This window comes from Impatiens glandulifera, chromosome 5, assembly GCF_907164915.1.
Source record: "Impatiens glandulifera chromosome 5, dImpGla2.1, whole genome shotgun sequence".
In the NCBI taxonomy this organism is placed as follows: domain Eukaryota; kingdom Viridiplantae; phylum Streptophyta; class Magnoliopsida; order Ericales; family Balsaminaceae; genus Impatiens; species Impatiens glandulifera.
Window position 1 is genome coordinate 31,789,509 of NC_061866.1, and position 9,530 is coordinate 31,799,038.

Here is a 9,530-nt window from a genome sequence, read left to right on the forward strand (position 1 = left end):
TATCATTTTATTCGTCGACTTTATCGAGCATCACAGTTTCCCACATTCATTGTGCTTGTAAGTTTACCCGCATCTTCAACGCCCACACCGAGTAGCTACTCTTCATGAGTAACGGATAGGAGAGTGTCACATTCCTTTCACTTTCGATCTTCATTGTCGCCGCATCTCTAGTTGATCTTGTCAACAACATGTTCTTCAGATAGGCTTTGATACCAAATGTTGCTTCTGATTGTTAGATCTTCTAAGAACAATTATAAAGAAAGAAAACGTTGGAAAAACTGGGAAGACCAATAAAATTTGTTGAAGATGAAAAGTTTTAAGAGTTTTAAGTGTTATATATCAATCTTTACAAGCAATCCTTATAAAGGAGTAAATTAGAGAAGGAGGTCCTTAAACAACCCTTAATATAATGATGGATGAAAATAAATATCCGATGAAGGAGGTCCTTAAATTAGAGACTGAAATGTGGCCAAATATGCACGAGATTCTACCCCTCCCGTATACTTTCCACCCAAGTCCTTCTTTTTCAAAAAAAAACTACCAATATTTTCAGTTGAAAAAGCTAAATGATATACCGCATGGTTATATGCAAGTAGGAAAGTGTGTCTTGAAGCCGATAAAGGGTTATTCCGACTAATTTTAACAATGATTGGAAAAAATATTGCTTGGAACATTTATGGATTAAATGATGATGTGAAGAGAGGGATCATTATGTCACTAATGGGTACCCTTAATTGTGGTATATACTGTTTTAGTGAGACAAAAATTCATAAGATGGATTAGTTGATCGTTGGTGATTTATGTAATTGGAGGTTGTGTGGTTGGGAGGATCTTGATTCTATAGGGGCGTCAGGTGGAATTCTTATAGGATGGAATGAAGATATGTATGAAAAAATGGATGTTAATTTTTGTAGATACTCAGTTAATGTTCAATTAAGAAATCGAGAATATAACTTTCGTTGAGTAATTTATGTGGTAGATGAATCGGTTCTAACATAATTTAAAACTGATTTCTTTAATGAGATGAAGAATGTGGCTAGTCTCTGGGACTTACCAATTGTTTTTGCAGGCGACATGAACGAAGTGAGATTTCCGTCTGAAAGAAAATGGGACAATAGGCATAGTATCCTAATGCGCGAGTTCTCGGGGATAATTGAAGAACTTGAACTATTTGCCTTTGGAAGGTGGTCATTTCACTTTTAGGAGAAGTAATAGAAATGAGGGTCACGTTCATTCTCGTATTAATAGATTTCTAATTAGTGAGTTAATCTTTCGAGGATTTTCTAATATATTTCAAAAGGTTCTTCCATGAAGTTATTCAAATCACCGACCGATCTTGATAGAATGTTGAAAGATGGAGAGAACATGTCGACCATTTATATTCGAAAAAAAATGGTTGATCAAAGAGGAGTTTATATCGTGTGTGCAATCATGGTGGGTGAATCAGTCATCGGTTGGTTCTCTATCGAGTAATCTCTTTGTGAATTTAAGAAATCTGCGTAAGCTTCTTAAAAGTTAGTTTGTGGGAGATATTTCTTTATTTTGTGTTAAAAATAATGACTTGTGTAATTAAATTAATATCATTGATGGGAATGAGGAGATTCGTGAACTCTCCACCGAGGAGGGAAGATTGGGGCAATGAGGAGCTTTCACATTGTTAGCAAGTTACTCGATATGTGTAAAGAAGAAGAAACTAGGGCACGCCAGCAAAGTAGAGTTACATGGTTAAGAGTCGGAGATAGAAACACCAAGTTTTTCTATGGGATCTCTAACGCGCAAGAAATAAATAATGTGATCAATTCTATCTCGATCGAGGGAGAAGTTTATGATAGTAAACATGAAATCTCTACGAGTATTATCAAATTATATAAGGGTTTGTTTAAGGAGCCATTAAAGGTCAGGCCTAAATTGAATGGTTTAACTTTTGATTTAATTAGTACAATGTAAAAAGATATGTTGGATGCTCGTTTTACGTTGGAGGAGGTTGAAGAGGCCATTAAGGGTGTGGAAGTGATAAAGCGCTAGGGTGCGATGGGTTTACTTTTTTTTAAGAAGGCGTGATCTTTCCTTATAACTGAAATTATGGAAGTAATTGATCATTTTTATCGATTTTCATCATTTGATAAGAGTTGGAACACTACTTTGATATGTCTCATTCGTAAAGCTCCAGGAATTATTGATGTGAATAATTTTAGGCCTATCAATCTTGTTTCGTCATTCTATAAGATTGTCGTAAAATGTTTGGCCAATAGGTTGCGGAGGGTGTTAGAGATGGTCATATCTGGTAATCAGATAACATTCATCAAAGGTGGTCAAATCTATGACGTATTAATAGATAATGAGTGCATTAACTCAACTAATTCAAGAGGTGAAAATTGTGCTTTTGTCAAGTTAGACATCGAAAAAGTTTATGATCGTGTCAAATAGGAGTTTTTATTTGATGTAATGGACAAAATTGGAATGGGTGCGAAATAGATTGGTTGGATTAGATTTTGTTTCTCGATGATTAAATTTTCTGTCATTATTAATGGAAGTTCTCAGGGATTTTTTGAGAGCTTTAGAGGGATCAGACAAGGTGATACACTCTCTCCTTTTTTGGTCATCGTTGTTATGGAAGCTCTCTAAAAAATGATGGCTTTCACAGAAAACTCTAGACTCATCTATGGAGTGAGTTGTAGGTTAAGAAGATATCCTTTCGTCATGTCACATTTTCTTTTCGTTGATGACACGCTCTGTTTGGTTTAGGCTACTTATAGAAATTTTAAACACCTTCGAGATATTTTATGGTTATTTGGTGCATGTTCCGGTCTTCAAGTTAATATTAATAAATTAGACATCTTTTTTTCAAATTATGTTTCGAATAAAAGAAGGATAATGTTGGAAAATGTGTTAAGGTTTAGAATTTCGGATCTTTCGTCAACATATTTTGATATGTCATTAGTTGCTAAATTGCAATCCAATGTCTCTTGGAACCCGATTATCACTAAAATGGAATGTAAATTGTCTAGATGGACAAGTAAAATAATCTCAGAATGGGGTCGGCTAATCCTCATTAAAAGTGTGTTGTCATTTATGCTCACATATATAATGTCTTTATTCATTCTCCCAAGAGTGTGGCGGTGAAATGGAGAAAATAATGTGTAAATTTCTATGGAGATCTTATCATCGTTTTATCATCTAGTTAGTTGGGATAAAGTTAAATGTTTTAAGGATCAAGGAGGTCTAGATATTCGAGATCTTATTTCTTTTAATAAAGCTCTTTTATCAAAATGGTGTAGTAGATTTGCAATAGAGTCGAATAGTCTTTGAGCATCAATAATCAGATGTAAGTATGGTAATGATTGGTCTGGTTGGTTCACCAAAATTTCTAATTATCCAACGGGGTGTAGCATTTGGAGGGAAATTATCCTATGTAAAAAAGTTTTTGTGAGCAATCTATATTCGTTGTGGGGTATGGTTTTTCGATAAGATTTTGGGACGACATTTGGTGTAGTGGTCTAGCTATGACGTATTTTGAACTTGCTTTCATTGCTATATGTAGAAATTCCACATTTAAGGACATGTTTGATCATCGGTCTAGTAGTTTTGCTAGTCAAATTAGATATAAAATGAGATTAAACATTATGGAGACTTGGTCCCATAATAGAGTTTTACTTTTGGTAGGATGCAAACAAATATCACCGTCTGAACAAGACATTATGTGTTGGCAAGATATGGATATTTTCCATGTGGGGCATTTCTATAAGTTGTTCTCTAAGATAATTTCATATAATTTTTATTGGGAAATTAAAACTTTGGGAGTCAAAGATTTCATCAAAGATCTCATCCTTTTGATGGAGCGTTATTCATTATGGAATTCTAAGAGATGATATGTGCATGAAAAAATGTTGTATTATGGCTAGTCGTATATGTCAAGAAGAGATTAAATCGACAATTCACTAACTTTTGCATTGTCGAGGGCTAACTAGTATTTGGAGCCTTTTGTTGAGTATTATTGAGATTAATTGAGTGATGTTCGAGTCTTTAGGTAGTTGTTGAGGAGTTTAGATTGATGCGGCTGATATGGCAGACATACATATTTGGGTTACCATCCGAATTATTCTTTTGTGGACTATAGTTGAAGGCAAATCGTCGAACTTTCAATGATCGTAGTCGTCCGATGCGTATCATTCATTATATTATTATTATGATGTTTTTTTAGATTTGTTCAGGAAAATAGTAGAGTTTGTTGAAGAGTTAATCGTTCTTTTCGAGGATTTATCAACTCGATAACTTTGTAAGGATTGTATTGTTTTTATTTTTTATTTGTTATTTTCATGTAATGCTTTATCGTTATGCTTAAACGATTTTTTTCATTTTTAATATATATGGATTTTTTTTTGAAATATATATAGTTATATATTAAAATTATCTTACAAAATATTTAAAAATTTCTTACTCCTCCTAAAGTTCTTCCCTCTAATCCTAAGTTTAACATTTCTTCATTTTATTTTTCATTATTCTTTTAAGTTGATAAAGACAATATAGAGAAGATAAATATCATAATATAATCGGTTGGAGGCTACACGAGTTATTGGGAATGAGAATTGAATATGATGCATTTGTCAGGTCGGGATAGATAATTATATTGAAATTGGATACGGAGTCGGATACAATACTACCCAATAAATAATGTACTCGTTATCATCCCAAAATGAAAACAATAAACTACTTCTACAAGAGAATAATCCAATACAACACTTATCTTGCAGCGGGGTTGTCTGTTCCGGGGATCCCTACCTCCCTCGCTGGGAAGGATAAAATCATAAAAATTAAGAATTAAATGATTGTTTTACCCTCCATTTGAAGGGAACATGATCCTGTAAGAGAATCATATCCCCTTCTATTGTACATGAGCTGATCAGATCTTCTGCTACCGAATGGGTGTTCCCTTGTTGCGGACCAATCAAAACTCAGTAGTATTATTATATTAATAAATTAAAATTAGGTTGAAAGGAAGAAAGAGAACCCAGAACCCGTATTTCATGCCGGGTTCAGTAAAAGCGGAAAGGAGTGAAACTTCCTTCGCTTCACTCCATTTTACATGACTCGTTGAAGAGACGGTTTATACCGTTTTACATGAGGTTATCCAGTTAAAACTGATTGACATATATTCACTGTTAAATGAAGTTAACTTCATTTGACTCTGATTTATAAATTATGTTTATAAATTTATTTGTGATGTATTTAAATGATTAAATAATAATTCATATAATTTTATTTCTGATATATATAAAATAATAATTATGAATTAATATAATTTTATTTCAAGATATGTTTAAAATAATAATCATAAATTATGTGATTTGAGATATTTAAATTAATTTTTATGAATGATTATAACTATATTTTATAATTGTGATATATTCAAATGAATTTGTACAAATTATTTCATAATGTATATATTTATATATTCAATATGCATAAATTTGTTTGTAAGGTATTGAAATATATTTTGACAAATTATTTAAAAATTTATATAATTATATAATTATATATTAAATATATACATATAACAACATATTTTTAATTATTTTTGAAAGATATTTAAATGAATTAGTAAAACAAAATATTCAATTTTTTTTAATATATTTAAATGAATTTCTAAAACAACATATTTTAAAATTTATTTGTAAGATATTTAAAAAATTTTATTTAAATTATTTTATATTTTATATAATTATATATTAAATATATATAAATGTTCATGTAAAACCACTAACACATTTATATGTTCATGTAAAATCATTTATGCCTTCATGTAAATCTGCAGAAGAATAAAATAAAACAAGAGATACCCGGTGAAGCAAACTTCACCTAAATATTTACAACGCTCAAATGAGTGAAACAAACATTACATATTGAAGTTTGTTTCACTCAATATTTGTAGCGCTATAGAAGTGAAGCAAACTTCACTTGGTATTTACATTTGTAAGATATTTAAATGAATTTACTTTAATTATTTTATATAATTATATTAAATATATATATAAAACAAAATGTTTAAAAAAATTTGTAATATATTTAAATGAATTTATAAAACAAAATATTTTAAAATTTATTTGTAAGATATTTAAATAAAATATTTAAATTATTTTATATTTTATATAATTATATATTAAATATATATATATATAAATGTTCATGTAAAACCACTAACACATTTATGTAAAAACATATATACGTTCATGTAAAATCATTTATGCCTTCATGTAAGTCTGTAAAAAAATAAAATAAAATAAAACAAGCGCTACTCGATGAAGTTTGCTTCACTTGGGTATTTGGAGCGCTCAAATGAGTGAAACAAGCACTACCTAGTGGAGTTTGCTTCACTCAATATTTACAGCACTGATAGAAATGAAGCAAACTTAACTAGATATTTACATTTGTAAGATATTTAAATTAATTTGCTTTCATTATTTTGTATGATTATATATTAAATATATATATATATATATATATATATATATATATATATATATATATATATATAAAACAACATATTCAAAAAAGTTTGTAATATATTTAAATGAATTTTTTAAATAAAATATTTTAAAATTTATTTGGAAGATATTTATAAAAAATTATTTAAATTATTTTACATTTTATATAATTATATATTAAATATATATAAATGTTCATGTAAAACCACTAACACATTTATGTATAAACATTTATACGGTCATGTAAAAACATGTATGCCTTCATGTAAGTTTGCAAAAAAATAAAAAAAAATAAAATAAAACAAGCGTTACCCGGTGAAGCAAGCTTCAATTGGGTATTTACAGCGCTCAAATGAGTGAAACAATCACTACCTGGTGAAGCTTGCTTCACTCAATATTTGCAGCGCTGATCGAAGTGAAGCAAACTTCACTTGATATTTACATTGGTAAGATATTTAAATGACTTTAATTATTTTATATAATTATATATTAAATATATATATATATAATAACATGTTCAAAATTTTTTTTAATATATTTAAATGAATTTGTAAAACAAAATATTTCAAAATTTATTTATAAGATATTTAAAAAAAATATTTTAATTATGTAAATTAATTTTTACGAATAATTATAATTATATTTTATAATTGTGATATATTCAATTAAATTTGTACAAATTATTTTATAATGTATATATTTATATATTCAATATGCATAAATTTGTTTGTAATTTATTGAAATATATTTTGACAAATTATTTAAAAATTTATATAACTATATATTAAATATATACATATAACAACATATTTTTAATTATTTTTGAAAGATATTTAAATTATTTTGTAAATATATTTAAATGAATTTGTAAAACAAAATATTCAATTGTTTGTAATATATTTAAATGAATTTGTAAAACAAAATATTTTAAATTTTATTTATAAAATGTTTAAAAAATTTATATAAATTATTTTAATAATTATATATTAAATATTTATAAATGTTAATGTAAAATTACTAACACATTTATGTAAAAATATTTATACGTTAATATAAAAACATTTACGCCTTAATTTAAGTCTGCAAAATAATAAAAAATAAATAAAACAAACGTTACCCGGTGAAGCAAGTTTCAACTGAGTATTTACAGCGCTCAAATGAGTGAAACAAACATTACCTAGTGAAGCTTGCTTCACTTAATATTTGTAGCGCTGATAGGAGTGAAGCAAACTCCATTAGGTATTTACATTTTAAGATATTTAAATGAATTTACTTTAATTATTTTATATAATTATATATTATATATATATATATATATATATATATATATATATATATATATATATATATATATATATATAAAACAACCTGTTAAAATTTTTTTATAATATATTTAAATAAATTTGTTAAATAAAATATTTTAAAATTTATTTGTAAGATATTTAAAAAAAATATATTTAAATTATTTTATATTTTATATAATTTAATAAAATAAATATATAATTATATAAAATTTAATAATATATTTAAATGATATATAATTATATAAAATATAAAATGATATATAATTATATAAAATATAAAATTTAATAATATATAATTATATAAAATATAAAATAATTTAAATAATTTTTTTTAAATATCTTAAAAATAAATTTTAAAATGTTTTATTTTACAAATTAATTTAAATATATTACAAATTTTGTTTGAAAATGTTGTTTTATATATATATATATATATATATATATATATATATATATATATATATATATATATATATATATATATATATATTTAATATATAATAATATAAAATAATTAAAGTAAATTAATTTAAATATCTTGAAAATGTAAATATCTAGTGAAGTTTACTCCACTTCTATCCGTGCTGCAAGCTTCACTAGGTAGTGTTTGTTTCACTCATTGAGCGTTGTAAATGCCCAGGTGAAACTTGCTTTACCGGGTAGCGCTTGTTTTATTTTATTTATTCTTTTGCAGACTTACATGAAGGCATAAATGTTTTTACATTAACGTATAAATGCTTTTACATAAATGTGTTAGTGGTTTTACCTGAAATTTTTTATATATTTAATATATAATTATATAAAATATAAAATAATTTAAATATTTTTTTTAAATATCTTAAAAATAAATTTTAAAATATTTTGTTTGACAAATTTATTTAAATATATTACAAAAAATTTTAAACATGTTGTTATATATATATTTAATATATAATTATATAAAATAATTAAAGTAAATTTATTTAAATATCTTACAAATGTAAATACCTAGTGAAATTTGTTTCACTTCTATCAGTGCTTCACGGGTAGCGCTTGTTTTATTTATTTTTGTTCTTTTGCAGACTTACATGAAAGCATAAATGATTTTACATAAACGTATAAATGTTTTTACATAAATTTGTTAGTGGTTTTACATGAACATTTATATATATTTAATATATAATTATATAAAATATAAAATAATTTAAATAATTTGTTTTAATATATTTTACAAATAAATTTTAAATTATATTGTTTTACTAATTCATTTAAATATATTAAAAATAAAATTGAATATTTTGTTTTACAAATTCATTTAAATATCTTTCAAAAATAATTAAAAATATGTTGTTATAGGTATATATTTAATATATAATTATATAATTATATAAAATTTTAAATAATTTATCAAAATATATTTTAATACATTACAAACAATTTTATGCATATTGAATATATAAATATATACATTATCAAATAATTTGTACAAATTTATTTGAATATATCACAATTATAAAATATAATTATAATCATTCATAAAAATTAATTTAAATATCTCAAATTACATCATTTATGATTATTATTGTAAACAGATCTTGAAATAAAATTATATTAATTCATAATTATTATGTATATATATCAAAAATAAAATTATATGAATTATTATTTAATTATTTAAATACATCACAAATAAATTTATAAACATAATATATAAAATGGAGTCAAATGAAGTTCGCTTCATTTAACCGTGAATATATGTCAATTA